The sequence below is a fragment of the Limanda limanda genome, chromosome 16 (assembly GCF_963576545.1).
Source record: "Limanda limanda chromosome 16, fLimLim1.1, whole genome shotgun sequence".
Lineage (NCBI taxonomy): Eukaryota > Metazoa > Chordata > Actinopteri > Pleuronectiformes > Pleuronectidae > Limanda > Limanda limanda.
This window is the reverse complement of record NC_083651.1, coordinates 12507426-12525017: the sequence shown is the minus strand read 5'-3', so window position 1 is coordinate 12525017 and position 17592 is coordinate 12507426.

The following is a 17592-nucleotide window of genomic DNA, read 5'->3' as shown; positions in this document are numbered from 1 at the left end:
ATCCCATAAACAGATCACAGCCGGAGCAGAAACCACAGTTTTGTTGTGGCGGTGTTTGCCTGCTCAGTTTCTCTGTTTTCTTGTTCATCAGCTGAACACAGCACCGGCTGCACATGGGAACCACACTGTGGGACAACACACGCACACCTCTCCCACACTCAACAACAACCTCCAATTGCAGCTCTCGTGAGCAGCAGAGGAAAGCACAACTATTAAAGATGAGAAAATAATTAAATGTAGAGCAGGTGCACGTGCAGGATCATGCTGAAATATCCTCTGGTGAGGAAGACGGAAATGGTGTGAGGCTGAGAGGCAACGAGAGGGAGAGGCCGAGGTGATGAAAGGTTAAGTACCCTTTTTTAATTGTTTTAGTTGTGGCCCGCTACTTCCTGCAGGGCCTTGTTCCTTGACCCGCTGGTTAGAGGAGAGAGGTTAAAAAAAAAGGTTTAAAAAAATGGGAGGTAGGGAGAGACTAAAGCTGCATGTGAGGTTGCAAGGTGAGAGGTGGAAGAGCTAAAATGGGAGGAGTATTTGCCTCTGGCTGATGGGGAACAATTGGACACACACACGCACACACACACACACAATTGAACCAGGAACAAAAAAGGACATTCTCACACACACACACACATGCACACACAAACATGGAAGCACTAAGAACTACAGTCCCAGCAGGCACATGAACTTCAGTGCAGTAGTTGCCATGGCGATACACTGAGTTGCTGACCCCCCGACTCCATTTTTCCTGCCGCTTTGCTATTGAAAGAGATGATTGACAAGTGTCCAAATGTCAGCCGACCCAGCCGGCCACACAGATGGGGGGCAGCCATTTTATGTCACTTTCACTCACAGGGAGGAAAGTGCGTGTGCGTGCATGCATGTGTGTGTCTGTGTATAGTGTAGATACATATATGCATGCCTTGAGTGTGAACACTGAGCAAGTTGAATAGCAATCACAATGGCTTTATACCCCCACTAAGACTACATTGACCAAAAAAATCCCCAAACACACACACACACACACACACACACAGACTACATGTTATATCCACATGTAAACCTATATATCCTGGCTTGCAAAATTCAAAAAACGCTTCACATTAAATCTCTTTTGTGTGCGAAGCAGGGTCGTATATTTGGTTCTTCTATTGAGCGGTGCTGATAACCCATTCAGTGAAAGGCTGGACTGGTTGGTGGTGGCCGTTTTTTTGTGTTAAGTCCTCTGCTGTGCTGTGTGCATATTTACATGCACAGCACTGATGGATGGAATCTGCATGAATCCACTTATTCACACATCAAATATGATCAACAGAAGTTTACACACTGCAGTTGGCCTCCCTCAAAGACATCCACATTGTCTCAAGAAAGCTTTTTGCTTATTTCCGTGTATTTTTTAAAACTCTTTGATTTGTGTATCCTCAATCCCCTTTCTTACTGTCTCATTGTCTGCAGGCTTGAAGGGATCGGTGTTATCTTGATCATCCACAGCAACACATTAACCTCTTCTCTCTTATCTCTACACTGGTCATTAGTGCCAAAACCCTTAATGTCCTATTGACAAGGGTCACAGAACTCTGTGCGTGTGTGTTTGTGTGAGAGCGTGTGTGTGCGTGTGTTGAGTTATCTTGGGTGACATGCGGTTGAGATCTGCTGAGTTTGTGATCTGAGGCGATAACATTATTAGGTGTGTGTGTGTGTGTGTGTGTGTGTGTGTGTGTGTGTGTGTGTGTGTGTGTGTGTGTGTGTGTGTGTGTGTGTGTGTGTGTGTGTGTGTGTGTGTGTGTGTGTGTGTGTGCGCGCAAGGATAAAGTTGAAGATGGAACATGCTGTAATATTTGTTGGATATTATGAGGCATCACTCCTAACTTAAAGAGGTGATAATACATATGAATGTGCTTTTGTTTCTGCACATTTTAAAAGATCCTATTTGTGCTAAATGTTGTCTGTATATTAACACACTCTCCTCCCACTTGAAGTCTTTACAGTAAAATGCAATAATTCAAAAGCCAGTCATCAGTTTTGCTGTGAGGCCATTTAGAAAGACCTGAGGGAAAATAAAATGCACTTCCTGTCTCTGACGCTTCTGACGGAGAATTACACTCCAGGTCTGTCAAACGGCTGTAAACAGCGAGTGTATGGCAAACTAAATCAACTCAATGTTATCATATCTTGATGCACAGCAATCAAACCACTTACAGCAAGTAAGCTCAGCAGCTGCCTTTAAAGCTACTTGTGCATTTTGAGGGCTTTTGAAAAGTAACAACAAAATATACATTCACATAAATCCATTCATTAAGTCGTCGCTTTTCACATGAATCTTTTCAGGGTCACAGGCGCTACGTTAATTGTAATTTCAGAATGAAGAAAAATACCAACAAATAATAGTGGTGTTTTATTTCGGAGTAAACCCATTAAAAGCTGACTAACAAAAAATAAATAACATTTCTGTCATTACATGAGTTAAGGCTTTTAGTTTTTAGTTAAGTGTTTATTCGCTAAATGTATTTTGCTGAATGTATCGGTCCTTATTTTGTCTCTTCCTGGCCCTGCGTGTTAGTGGGGCTGACAATCTAACAGGTTAAAAGAATAATTGGAACTCTATTTACCCCAAACAGCCTCTCCTCTGCACATAATTACATCCACTCACACACATGTGCACAGACACACTATCACATACTGAGACACACTCAGTGAGAGAGAGGGAGAGGGTGAGAGAGGGAGGTAGAGCCCCTGCACTAACATTTAGGTAGTAACAGTCATCTGTTTGAGTGAACCCTCCTCTTGTCCTCCTCTTCAGTGGAAAGCACTGTTAAACCACCGGCATTCACTCAGAGAGGAATACATCCCGCATACACATCGTGCTTTAGGGTGTGGATGAATTGCATGTGTGTGTGTGTGTTTGTGTGTGTTTGTGTGTGTTTGTGTGTGTTTGTGTGCGTGTGTCTGTATGTACAGTATTAGAGAGACAGAGAGATGTGTATGTGAAAATATCCTCTGAGGTGAGGGCGCCTATAGCCAGTGAATATCTGTAATTTCTGAAAAGCCTGTATAAGAGGCCTGCTGCTAACAATAGGTTTCATTCATTACTCTGAATTTGTATTTTTAATAAACTGACAATTTAAATAAATTTGTATTTTAATTCTATTTCCCAAATGTAAATATGACATCTTAATAATGCTTTTTTTTATATTCTGACAAATAGTTAAAAACTCAAATATATTAAATTGAAATAATATAAAAGATAACAAAACATCATTGGAGAAGCATTTTTACATGATGAATTTGTGAATTTTCAAAATTGCTATCACTTGTTTTCCTGGCCAATTAATACACAGATAATATATAAAATCTCTATTTTTGAGGGTCCAAAATTAGGTTATAATAGGTTTGATCATATACATACTGCAGGTAAGTAAATTTAAAATCAATGCTATGTTATATAGAATCTCTATATTAGTCAATAACTGTATTGTTAATGACTCTGGATTGCAAGATACATATCCCAATAGACATGCAGCTAAAAGGGAAACAAGACCTATAAACCTGTAAAATACTTATGCAACCATCATATGCTGACAAAAGGTGTAAAATATTATTTACATATATAGCGAGTGAATATCTTTTGGATGTGATAGGATTAGATAATCAATTGGAAATGGAATTTCACAATTCTTTGATTATTTGTAAGTAATTAAAAAAAAATGAATGATTAGTTGCAGCCCTTCAAGTCTACACCTATTTAAATCATATATAAAGAATAATGATGATAGTCGTGCATGTTCTTTCACAATTGTAGGTTCAGTTGCTCAGTTATTTTGGCTGTTTTAGCAGAAATAAACAAAAAGCTGATATTTCAACACATGTTCAGCGCAGCTGCAGGTGAAGCCTCTGCATCAAGTCTCTTACAGGTTCATGGTTTCAGCCTGCAGCTCAAGTGATGCAGTGCCCGTGCTCGGACATTGGTGGCGCTGCTGCTGCATTGTGATTAACGACCGCTTGCTGAAGCTATACAGTGGATCCACTCCCGGCCCAGCATTACATTAGGAAACATTATCTAAATACTCAACAAAGTGAAATTGAATTTAGGGGCTCCTTCTTCTGCCTCCCCTCCTCCCCCCTACCCACTCCTCCCACCCTGCTGGTTGAACTGGGCCGCTCTCGGACACAATTCTCTCCTTATTGTTAGAGCGAGTCAAGCAGGATCCTCTACTCTTCATCCACTCTCAAATTGAATCAGTCTCAATTTGACCTTTTTATGTACCAGAATCTTCTACAGATGTACAGTATGTCCCTGCCCGTAACATTTGACACGTGTGTTTGTGTGTGTGTGTGGGAGTGTGTGGGAGTGTGTGTGTTTGTGCATGCCCCATATGTGTCCCTGTGTCAGCTCGCATTGCTTACAGTGAAGTGGGGAGCAGCATCTCCCTATCTGCTGCAGAATAGACCAATTAGTGTTTAGCAACAGAGCAGGAACCCATGTGAATGTGTCATTGATTAGCAGGATTTGGCTAATCATTACATCTCATGAACTCACCCGCTAATGTCAGCTGGATCTCCTACAGTACGCCTCCTTCTCCTCACTCAATCCATCCTCCCAACTCCTCTTCTTCTCCTTTCAACTCCCTCTTCCCGTCTCTTTCCGCACTCGTCTTTTTCGCCCATCTGTCTCCGTCTGTCTTCTCTCCCTTCCTTCCTCTGTTTTTCTTCCCTCTTCTGAATTTCTTCCTTCCTCTTTTCGTCTTTCTTCTTGTTGTTTTTTTCCCCAACACTGGAGGGTTTACAGTAGAACGATCTGAGCGGATGCTGACTTCCCTGCTCGTACACCAGAGAGGAAAATAAGAATCTGCACTGCTGCTGATCTATAAAGCCAATATGTACTTTATTAAAAAAAACAAATCTTAATGAATATCTCAGTTCCTGACATCTGTGACTCAATTATTACTATCACTTTCAGTCACATAAAAGTGTTCGGGTTATTTTTTAAATAAAGTTGTTTAATTAAAATCTTTTGGTCAAAACTGAAGAAAAGGTTGTTACAGAAAAAGAAACTGACATCCTTATTTGACTCAACAACAGTAAACCAAGTGAAATATTTAATAAAATGTCATTTGCTTTCAGAAAAAGAATTAGTGTGTCAGAGCTCTGCAGCTAACAATTTCTTACTTTTACTTTCGGTTAATCTGTTGATCGTTCTCTCCATTAATTGTTTCGTCTATAAAATGTAAAAAGGAAAAATACCTTTTTACATTTTTTTCCAAAAGCTCAAGGTCATTAAAAAGCTTGTTTTAATCAATTATCACTTCAAGATTTCACATCATTAGGATTTTTAGTTGTCTTTTGTGTTTGTGAAGTGAATATTTTGAACAATTAATGCAAAGTCATAACACTGCAGATTATTTTGCTGTAGATCAACTAATCATTTTGGTTGTAGTGCATTAATAGTAGCATCTATTTCATTACTCAAGTATTGCAGCTCCCAAAAATATGTAATATTAGAGATAATTAAAGTTTGGCAATTGTGACCACAGTTGATTTTGAGAGCAGCTACTCAGATATTTACTGGATGAGCAAATTAGGACAAAGAGTTTTTAATTCTGGTTTTGAATGAGGAGAAATTAAATTAGCTGTTTTGGAGGTTTGTATGGTGTGTAATAGGTATTAGTTATCATATTAATTAGCATCTGTTTGACACAGTATGGTGGCCAGCTGGGAACATGAAGGAGGACATGCAGTGTAAGTGTCTGTGTGTTTGTGTGTGTGTGTGTGTGTGTGTGTGTTTGTGCGTGTGTGCATGTGTGTGTGTGTGTGTGTGTTTGCGTGTGTGAGTGCATGTATGTGAGAGGTTGCGGGGGGAAACTCGCAGCGTTTGATTTGTTGTGTTGCTAATGTGACACTGATTATACAGGTCAGAGTAAAACAAAGCGGTGAGACGCTGCAATGCTAATACAGACGCTGTGATAACAGGGTTGTCATCACAAATACACACACACACACACACACTCTCAAACATAGATAGACAGATATATCTTCACGTGAAAGTATACATGTATTTACACATATATGTGCATTCTTGTGTGTTTCTTGTGAATCATGCACGAATAGACAGCAACACACTCGTGACACATGACGCACACATTAACAGTTCATAGAAAAACATCTCACAATGACTTCAACAACCACACTGAGCCTTTTTTGTAAGAGGTAGACTGTTGCCATGGAGAAAGGAGGTTAGTGAATTTGACCTATGCTATCATGCTAGCTTTGGTCCCGCAGCTGTAATTTCAAATGAGAGAGAAAAAATAAAAGAATTCTCACTGAATTGATTTATCCCTATGTTTATGAGTAGATAAGTGCAGTGATGCTTAGATGGAGGGTTATTTTCCTGGGGTGACTCTTTTGTGTGTATTGTGTTTATCTAGGCCACTGTTGATGTAGGGAGTACTGTAGCTCTTTTTCTCACAGCAGGGACCCTCTTTTTGTGTTGGTGTGCGAGTGTTTTGCTGTACGTGCGCCTGCGATTTGTTTGTATTTGTACGTGTGCCAATCTCTGCGGCAGGTATGTCAAAGACATGGGAGACATTGTGGTTTATGAAGAGCGGAGCGTGATCAGGCGGCCCCGCGGCAGCGACAACATCGGTCACTATAGGACGGGGAAAGTAAAAGTGATTAAATAACCTGCTTTGTATTTTGCCTTGATTAAGACACCGTATAACCTGGTCCTCCATTTTAATCGGAGCCCGTCTTGTGGCCTTGGTTCAGCTTGCATTCGCAAAATATAAAACTCATCTCTTATTACGTGTGGCTGCAGCCAGTTATACTTTATTTGACACAATTAGCCATACCCCATGTGTGTGTGTGTGTGTTGAATAACAACATATGAGAGATGACAAGAGAACAAATAGGGAGCCAAGACACCGTTGTCTGTCTGGGTTTTGGGGTAATTTACCGTTTAGGGTGTGAACGTTGGTCGAGATGGGTGGGGGATGTGTCAATCATGTGTTTGACAGGGCCTTGTATAGGTTGTCATGTTGGCCGGCAGGCGAGGCAGAGGAGCCGCGGACCCGGGAGGCCAAGCCGGGGTCAGCGTCTGCCCTAAATGGACCCCTCGACAGCATGGGGTGCAGATAGGCGATGCGTTGCTTCGAGGGGGTCAGCCCAGGGGTGATTCAATTCTCTGTGTTTGGGCGTCGGGAGATTGTGTGCTCACCTCTGTCAACCCCACCACACACAGGTCAGCAAAAATAAGATGGAGAATCACAACAGCATTGAGAAGGGTTGAGACGGAGACAGAGAGGGAGACGGAGAGTAGCCCCTATATGTGTGTGTGTGTGTGTGTTTGTGTGTGAGCAGGTATCTATAATTCACCAAACAAGGTTGTCTGTCTCTCTTGTCCTTCCTCAGTCTGTGCAGCCAATAATACTGGACGCCACTTTGCCTCCATGTTCTCAGTTGACCCTTAAAGGCCCCAGTGGGTATACCGGGGGGGTGACTTTGCTTCTGCACCAAGGGAGACTTCCATTTTCATTGTTTCTTTTTTCATCTCTCCATATACCTCTTATCTCTCTTTTATTGTCCCTCTGTACTTCACTATTTAACTCTTTAACTCTGTCTCTCTTTCAACTTTCCTCCTCAGGGAAACTTTTCACCTTGCTCCTATAAGCTGTGGATGCTTGTGCAGGTCAGTGTTGGATATTCCTGTGTGACCCATCTTTATTTCAGTATAATACAAATCAATCAAGTGCCAATTCTTTAAGGTTTGGCTTTACCTTGAGTAATGTCAATAATAAAGTGTCAACTGTGGAGGTCAAGCTTTTTGCAGATGTGATCAGTTCGTGTTGAATACTGTATCTGCTGAAGGACAACGAAGTAGAAACTCAGGGATTTGAGGACCGAAGCCCAACTGATACAGTTCTTTGAAGGCCTATTGGATATTTGCCGATTTAAAAATAACATGATATATTGGCTGATATATTGCATATTCATTTTTCAACAACATAACAGTGATTTATATTTCGATCGCTTGCTCCAGACAATCTCTGAATGTGACCTCAGTGCTGTACGCAGAGCTGTCCACCTGGGATCAGATCATCTAAGACGACCAGGTCTCAGACAAAGCAGTGATTGATGGCTTCTTCAAAGCACTATGATGTGATTTCTTAATCATCTATTTATAGCATGCTTTCTGGAAAATGTATGTATGGTCTAACGGTATCAATAATTGGCACCCATCATTACTGTTCTGAGTACAAGCTCATAATAGTGACACTGTTGAATCCATAAAAACAAGTACCAGTCTTTGCCTGTTCAATTTAACTGAAACGTTGAGCTCTGTTATGTTTTGTTTTTTAAAGAATGTACACACATCAACCATATGCATCCTGACATTTCTCGTAGCATTGGCTTTAAATGTGTTAGGGGTGCATTATGTGTGGGTGTGTAGGGAGTGTGCGTGCGTGCGTGTGTGTCGTGTGTGCGTGCGTGCGTGCGTGTGTGCGTGTGTCTTATAAAAACCAGTGGGAAACACCATCTGGTTGTGAAGGCCAGAGGGCCGTTGGAGATGCTGCCCTGTCCTTGTCAGTGGCAGCTGTGTGTGTGTGTGTGTGTGTGTGTGTGTGTGTGTGTGTGTGTGTGTGTGTGTGTGTGTGTGTGTGTGTGTGTGTGTGTGTGTGTGTGTGTGTGTGTGTGTGTGTGTGTGTGTGTGTGTGTGTGTGTGTGTGTGTGTGTGTGTGTGTGTGTGTGTGTGTGTGCGTGCGTGCGTGTGCGTGTGACGTTTATGTATTCTTGGAGCTGTGTGAGTGTATGCTTACATGTGCTCACTAATTAAGACTGTTGTGGGTGTCACCCTATGAGCAGACCAGTAACGGTCATCATGTGTTGATACAGTTTCTAACCAACTAATCTCTACCTGCCTTCTGTGGTGCTGCAGCAATGAACTTCTGACTTGAATAATCATTTTTGTAATGAAGGTCTGAGCAACACTCGGCTCAGTTTTATTTTAAATTAAATGTTGTTAAGTCGAGAGCTGAAACTAACAATTCGATTTTGTGGTAGATCATGAGCTGGGTCACAGATTGAATGTTGTCAAAGCCAAATATTTAGCCGGTCGCGATGCATTTTTTAATTATTGTTTTTGTTTTTCAGGATGGCCTTTTTTAAATTGAGGTACTTCATGTGACGGATTGTTTGAGATGAGATGTCATTCATTTGTAAATTGAGACAAGATCAAGACATTTTAAGTGTTTGGACAGCCCCATATGTACAGTATATGGTTTTCTTTTATTTCAATAAAAACCGTCTTGCAGGAAGTTAGTTTTTGATTGACAATCCATCACAGGAGCCCATTAGTAGTCATGGTGAGAATGGACTCTTCTTAAAAACCTTCCCTTTTAGAGTGTTTAAAGATGCCATATGTTTTCCTCCGCCTCCAATTTGGTTTCAAGTGGTAGTTGGTGAAAATCGCTTACCAGGCAATTCAGCCACTGTCGTATTCATAAGACCAGAGGTTATGATATGCCCTCTGAGCAGCCATAATATGAGTTTAGTAAAATAATAGGCCTTTTCCTAATTCTAACATTTGTTAACTTCTAAAATCTAGCTCAACACAGCGAGTGTCTCTTCTGTTAATTTTCCTCCTCATCTGTTCTTGTTCATTCTATGCCCCCCTCCTCTGCAACCCCCATCTCTCCAATCCCAAGGGCAAGCCAAAGGCTGACAGCTTTGTTTGTGTTCTCCACTAAGTGATTTTTAATCAACTGGTCTGCATGAGTCGTCCCAAGGGCCAAAGCAGCAGAGGCTGTGAGAGATTGAGCTGAGAGCTGCTGATTGGCTAACTGGTAATAGTGGAAGTTAGAAGAGCTACAGATGGACATCCACGGTAATCCGGCTAATTCTGAAGATGCCGTCGATGTGTGAAAACAATTTGTGTCCGCACAAGAGTTTTCACGCTAAAGATCTTCATTCATGCTGAAATGTCTCTTGCTCTCTCCGCTAACATATGTTGTGTTTTGAAAATAAATATCTCTTTATACTCTTCTATACATTGTTCCGTTTATCTTCAGCCCACACTGCATTCAGCTACACCACTTCAAATAAAGGTTTAGTGTAACGGTGATGTTCACAAGTAGCTTTTGCTATTTGTAGCTGACTGTTCAACTGAGTCTATTTTCTGATGGCTGAGAGTTTCTGTTTAGTTGCTAAATCAGAAAGTCATTTTTCACCTCATGAATTTGACCCTCTGCAGTCGTTGTTTATTCACCTCAAACAAATAATAGATATATTCAGTCGTTAGCTGTAAGATGGCACACATACTGTGCCTTCATGTCTGTCCACACATTTATAAAACTGAATTTGGCACAAAATAGCAGTTTGTTCATGGTTTTCCACAGCTACCTGCCTAAATTATTATCAGTCTCATGATTCCAAAGGCATTATTTAGAATCAACGTAAACCCACCTTATTACTAACATCTGTGCTGTGTGATCAGCGATGTCAAAATCTAAATGAGTTATTGGAGACTCGGCTGCATAGCACGTCATGGCTGTCTTGTGGTTTACGGTTTGTCTCAACTAGTTTACAACAAACACGTCTCACTCTGTTTCTTGATTTTTTCCCCCCCTGAAGTTTCCTTGCATAATATCGGAGCTGAACACTGGTTTTTAATTACTTTCATGATTTGAAGCCTGTTTAACTGATTCACATTACTCTTGAACCTGGTGGCGCCTGATTCTGGCAGTTCAAGCCGTTGACTATCATTCAGTTTGGCAAATGATAGTGAGGAGATCTTACCCATCATCCAAGTTGCAGTGTAAGAACAAGGAGGGAGTTGATGCACCAATCTCCCTATTGGACATTCGTGTGCCATCAAAATGATTTAGAGCTGTTATAGTTTCCTTATGTAGATTTGCTCACTCTGAGGACAGTTTTATAACAGCTTTGTTTTCAGAAGAAAAGCCTAGTAATATTTTAAAGCTGAGGCCAAATTTAGAGAAAAATGAGTGAAATTTAGCTGTCTTTATAATTTTGTGATGGTGTGAGCTGGTATCAGCCTGGAACAAATTTAAGAGATCAGGTCTTGAATTTGTATGTTTGTGTGCCCTTTGTGTTATTCTATTCAACCAAAAATTTCCGGCTTTTCAATGGCGGACAATGATGAGTTCAGGGTTGCAGGTTTAGAGAGATCACTTCCGTAACCTCCTAATAATAGTTATAGAAAGTACTTATTGAAATTATTGTTGACTGCTTTTTATTTTGCCGTATATTTACAGGATCTGTCATCTTGAGTAGTCCGTTATTAGCTGAAAATATATAGCACATCTGTTTCAATTTTCATGAAACTGACAATAGCGTGATAGGTATGACTATCCGAGGTAAAAGATTACATGTACCGTGGTCGATGATTTCTTCCAGATTACTGTCCTCTTGTCACAATCATGAAAATGTCAGGTTTCATACAGAGGCTTCCCTGTCACTCAGCTGACATTTTAAACCGTGCAGAGCGCTATAATGTTCGGAGTGTGTGTTGGTGGACTGATGGATTGTCGTCTGGCGGCTGTCAAACTGGAGGCGTCGGAGTCTATGATGCCACTTATTAGGAGACGGGATTAGTCTACAGATTATTTATGTTTATTATTATGTATGTGGTAATCCACACACACAGTGGCGACAGAGATTCTCACCTTATCAAAACAAGCAAGCATCAAGTGCGTCCTCTCCCCATATAGGAGAGATGATACGTGCAAACATAAGGCACGCAGCCGCCCTCATGAGCTCCTGAATCCGTGTACTCTGAGAAAAAACTATAGTTAAGGGAAAGCAGGCATTAAAGACTGCATCCTTTTACCTTGCTGTATGGCTGCTGCAATGTCATATAGACAAAGATCTGGTATATGAATGTAATCCTAGTACACAAAACGGGAACGGAACAACAACACTTGTCATCCTCTTGTCGACGAATCAGTTGCTGCACATGGAGTAAAAGGAAAAAGAGAGGGGCCGTGGCCTGAGGTCCGTATTCAGTGTTTTTACTCGTCCCATTTCATTCAGTCCATCCTGAGCATGTCAAGGTCTCCAGCCTCCGGAGAGATGGAGAGAGTGGGTTGAGTGTTGCAGTTCAGGAGCACAGGGGAGTCGGGTTGGGGCGGTGTACTAATACAGGCTTGTACTTGTTTTCCTATTGTTAAACAACACTCAAGGAGAAAGGCAGCTATTAGATCTTCAGATTGAAAAGTTGGAGATGGAAAATGATGGGGGGGGGGGGCAGCATCTTTATTAAAAAAGATGATGTTCCCTCCTGGCATCGCATCCTTCATTCTCTGTCATCCTCCTCTCTTTTGAAATTGAGTGCAACAGCGTGGTTCCCTAAGTAAAAATCCCATTTTTTTTCTGAATATAGATTTCGGTCAACAGTCATAATTAGTGATATCGGGATGAAGCGATTTTACGATAACCGCAGCGTTCGTATTGTTCACGTAGTGTGTGTGCGAACCACTGAAACTTATTTCCTCCAACGCTGGCCGAAAAACTCCATCCATCACAGAAATCCTTGTTTACTTTCGGTTTATGACCAGCTCCAGAGCGGCTCACACAAAAACACACACCCTCTCTCACTCTCTCTCTCTCTTTTCCTATTAACCATTATAATTGTGGCCGAGAGTTTAATTCACCTATACTGAGAGGTTATAGTATAATAAGGACGTAAAGAATGGGGCTTGAACCAGGAAGTGTTTAGTTTTTCACCACTAATTAACTATGTCGCCCCCAAAACAGAAAAAATAAAAGTCCCAAACAGATACACTGCTTATGATGACAGGAAACACAAATTCACTGACAAACCTTCCACAATAAGACAACTAAATAAAATAGCTTACATAAATTACTCTTAAATAGCCAAACATTACACTATATACACTAACTGGATTGTATTGATGATATCAGCTGTGTATTCATTAGAATGATATCAGCTCCGTATTAAGAAAAACATTTTTATTTGTCAAGGAGGAGCACAACTTTAGGAAATGTTTATCTCAAGTGCAAAAGTCATGTCGGCTCCGATCGGATGGTGCAGCGTTACATGAAGTTTACCAAAGAGCAACCATGATTTCCCTTTCATGCTGTGGTTTTTAGAGATGGTTAAAACAAGGTTAAATGTAAGATGAAGCGCACTGAAGTCGCTGGAAAGGGATCACTCGCAATAGTTTATGGGATGTGTAGTTCCTTTACTCTTAAAATAATCATGTACATAGTCTTGCATCTTTGCCAGTTTTTTCGTTTTCCAATACTTTTTGCCCCGAATCAAATGATTTACAGTCACGATTCAATTCATCGCTGGTTCCAGGCTTAAAACTCTTTTTAAAAGGTTTTTCTGAGACGTCAGTGGAAAAAATAAGTGTGAAATTTACTTCCAGAGCCGTTCTAAAAGTGGGCGGTCACTGTTACGCTCAATATATCGAGACAAACTTCTGCTTCCTTTCTATGTGCCTGGATTTGTTCTGTGATTTCTTCAGGGTGCACCGGTTGCTCACATTTGGACAGGGCTCTGGCAGAAATGAGATTAGTGTTGCTCAACTTTAGCACCAACAGACCGTGGCAGACAGTGGGATGGAGTGAATGCACCTAGCATCCTATACACACACATCCTCAGCTGTTTGCTATCGTGAGCGTCTGGTCCCCTCGCTCCCTCTCTCTGCTCTGCAGAAGCAGCTGCGGAGGAGCAGAGATAACTCTTAACTTTGTTTTGACACTTTTGATTAAGGACCATTGAAGGAACACCTGTATGGCGAGAGGGAACAATGCGCCGAGCCCGTAGAGAGATTGATTTTGTGCATTAGAGAAGCAGCCTTTGTCTAAAGCCACGAGGCCCTTTGTTATGCTAACCAGCCGTGGAAGATTTCCAATTCAATTTCACCTGAACGCTGGTCAGCCGCACGCTCCATTGTATGGCGTCCCTCGGGCCCGGCAGCCCCCACCACCACCACTGCCACCGCTGCCTCTCCCCTGTCGTCTCTCAAACTGCAATTTAGCCACTGCGGAGGGCGCATTGGTGTGTGCGTGAGTTGGGGAGTGTGTGTATGGGGGGGGGGGGGGGGGGCCCTAGATTGACAGCCGACTGGATACACTCCCCACAGTAGTATTCACTGCATCCTGTCCTTGAGTGTGCAGTGGGCTGCGGAGAAACGAGGGCTGCACAGTGAAATGAGATGATATTAATTATCCTAATCCTGATAGCTCTCTCTGGAACTCCGCTTCCACTCATCTGTCTCAGGAGAGGACTTGGATGGTCAGACAGAGAGAATGTCAGAGAAATGAAATGAAAGCCGACAAATTCAGTGGAGAATACTCCCGCAAAAACACTGCTCACTGTATAAGGTAGATTTGCTGTTCTGTCTGCCTTTTTGCTTTTCTTTTCATTATTTCCCGGTTGCTTAATTGTCCCATTCGTTGAATATCTTAATTAAGAAAAACTGCTGGAATAACGGTAGTACGAAAAAACAAGAACATAGTTTCTCTTTTTAACTGAACTTTTTACTTTTTCGACTATGCAAAATATCCTCTCTGCGTACGCATGGCGTTTTGCAGTCATTATTTATGTATTGCGAAATGTATTTTCTGATAAAACTAAAGGAGGAGCCTATTTTTAATTGAATACCTCTCCAAAAGAGCACATGATAATTGAAGCAGAGGGGAAAGGCAGGCTGCATGAATAGGCCTGTATTACATAGAGATTTGTATTAAGATCAAGTCTCTGCAGTGATGAAATAACACAATGCCCAGCTGCAACCATTTACTCCGATACATGCATTAAGAGAACTTTATAACTCGCTCATTATGCTTGATGATTGTATTATTTTAGTGGTGTCACACTCCAGTAGGCGGCATTTGATAACATGATTCTTAGAGCTGGCAGTTATTAATTAGTTTTTTTTTCATTTCCTATCATGAAAGAAGTTGCTGGTTTTTCTGAGTGAAATGCATTTAACTTTGAAAATATCTTTAAGTTGTTTGAAGTTGCAGTTTAAGTGTGTATATGTACACACAGCTTCTCCTGGGCTTTGAGTCCACTGTTTTTCAAGTGTGTTATATACAGTGGGAAATCTTGCTCTCCTGTGTTAAATTATTTTATAATCACATTCGTATTTTTGCGATCACACTCAGCGTCGTTGGTACAGTTAATTTCATCACATTTAAAATTAATTGATTTGTCGTTGATCTGTGTTTGCACGGTTGTTTTTCGAATGCTGATAGCTCTTTGTTCTGTAATGCAGCACATCAACACAAATGTGTGCACAGAAAAGGCCTAATCCTGGCCTGAAGTGGAGGTACAGTATATTTAGAGCGCAGATTGTGAAGGTTGTTATTATTGAATTTGAGTGACGATCACGGTCGTTTGATCATGAATCAATGCCTCGCTGTTTTGGTTGTGATGTGCTCGAGGGGACGCACGGGTGTAGAAATTGTTTCATGGGGCAATTTTTTTGTTTTCCTTGGTCTCCGAGGGGCCTCTTGTTTTCTCTCTTGAGCTCGCCCTGTAGCCTGATGAGACCCCTACAGGCACCGAACTCAACCCCCCCACCACCACCACCAGCATCTCCACCACCACCACCACCACCACCACCACCACCACACTTACTCACTCACACCCTCAAACCACTGCACCAGACAAAATGAAGTGAGGAGAATAGCTGTTTACCCCCTTGTGCCTGAGGTATCAGTGCCAACACAAGAGTGGCACATCCCCACCCCCCCCCACCCCCCACCCCTCCCAGCAACCCAACACCCCCCCTACCCTTCAATAGGCTTGTGAAGTGTGAAGTATATTTTTGTTCTTGTGTTTTTATACCAATTTTAATTCCACAGCTGCATATCTGAGAAGCAGGATTTCCTTGGTTAGCTTCCCAGATTTTCTTTCTCTCCATCTTGCTATTTCCCTCCCTCGTATCCTTCCTCACCCACCCCGTCTCCTTCTCCCTACCCCTGCAATCCCTAACCTCTCTGTGTGTGTCTCTTCCCTGCAACCCCTCCACAACACTCCATCCCAGCCCCCCTCATCCCTTCCGTTGCCTGGGGGCTGATTATTTTAGTGGAAATACCGCCATGGCGTATCGCTGCCAGATTCTTCCAGCCCGAGCCTCTGCCACCCGCCCCTCCCTCCCCACCCGCCCCCATACCCGCATCCCTCCACTTAGAATAACCAATCTGATGATGTGACAGTTTCTTTCTCCCGCTCGAAAATCTGCCTCTAACCCTTTCTCTCTTCCTCTTGCGTTTTGGATTCCAACGTTGTTTGACATGTTATAGAAGGGTTTGAGCTTCCCACCTCCGCAATCCTCATTCTATCCCAGGGAAGCGGTTGGCATGGGAATTTAATACTTGGCAAAGAGGGCAAGGAAGGAGGTGGTGATTTGGTGGAGGAGAGGGGGGAGGCTTGATATTTAACAAAATCTTTTTTAAACACACTCCATCTCTATTTCGTACTGATATATGTTCCTAAATTACAGCGTTTGCATTTGCTGTGAACATCGACTTCAGTGTAGATTTGTCCTTTTCTTGTGTTTGTTGTTGTGGTCGCGACTTTACAAAAAGTTTGAAAGTTTATATTCTGTCCATGTGTTTTTGTGTATCTGTTTGCTTGTGTGTGCTGTAACTACCCCAACGGGCTTTGGTCCTTAACTCGTTGGTCATCGGTTGCCATGGCGCTGGCCGGAGGAGAAATCAGGTCCAGTTTCACAGCTTTGATGAGGGAGATATGAAAGCGGCTTTCTTGTGCACTGAGACAAAACCATAAAGAGTTTCATCTCTTGCTGCTGTGGGGACATCCACCTCAGTTTACAGAAAACTGTTTACAGACTTAAACCCAAGAAAATGCACCTTTAAAATTTCACTTGGACATTGGATGTGATGGTGGTCATTAACTTATTTTTTGTCCCTGTCTGTCAGCTAAGTCACCTTCATTGTCATGCAATCATATAGTTAGAATTTGCCAATTACGAATCACTTATGTTGGTTTAAGGTATTTTAGGCAGAGGACGACTCACTGAGGTTAATCAACACTCTTGTCTCGGTAAATGTATTGCCCAAAAGTACTCGCTCTCTTTTTCTCTTCCTCTCCCTCTCTCTTTCACTCCCTGTGTGTGTCTCTCGCTCCCTCTCTCTGTCTGTGTTTTCACAATGGCTCAGCCTTGGTGGGATCTGGCCGCCTACAGATAACTGCAGTCTTTGTGCAACCCATTCTAAGCAGATACATACGGTACCATTCAGACAGGGTTCAGTTATTTGTTCGCTCATCCTGATCATTTACATGCATGTCCATCATATGTCCATGAACCGATATGTTTATTTAAACACAGATCCCTGTGGTACTACGTTGCACATGAGGCCTTTAGAACTGACCATAGACTGCCTTCAAATAGTAGTACGTTATTTTCTCTTAATGCAAATGGGTCACACATGCGTTGCATTGCAGTCCATATTAACATGTATGAGAGAGAAGATGGGTGTAGATAACACCAGTCTACTCTGACTTGTTTATCAATGTGCGGCTCCTCTCGGCATGCAGAGCAGCCGGCCGGCCCCCAGTGTGAGGCTGAGCAGGCAGAG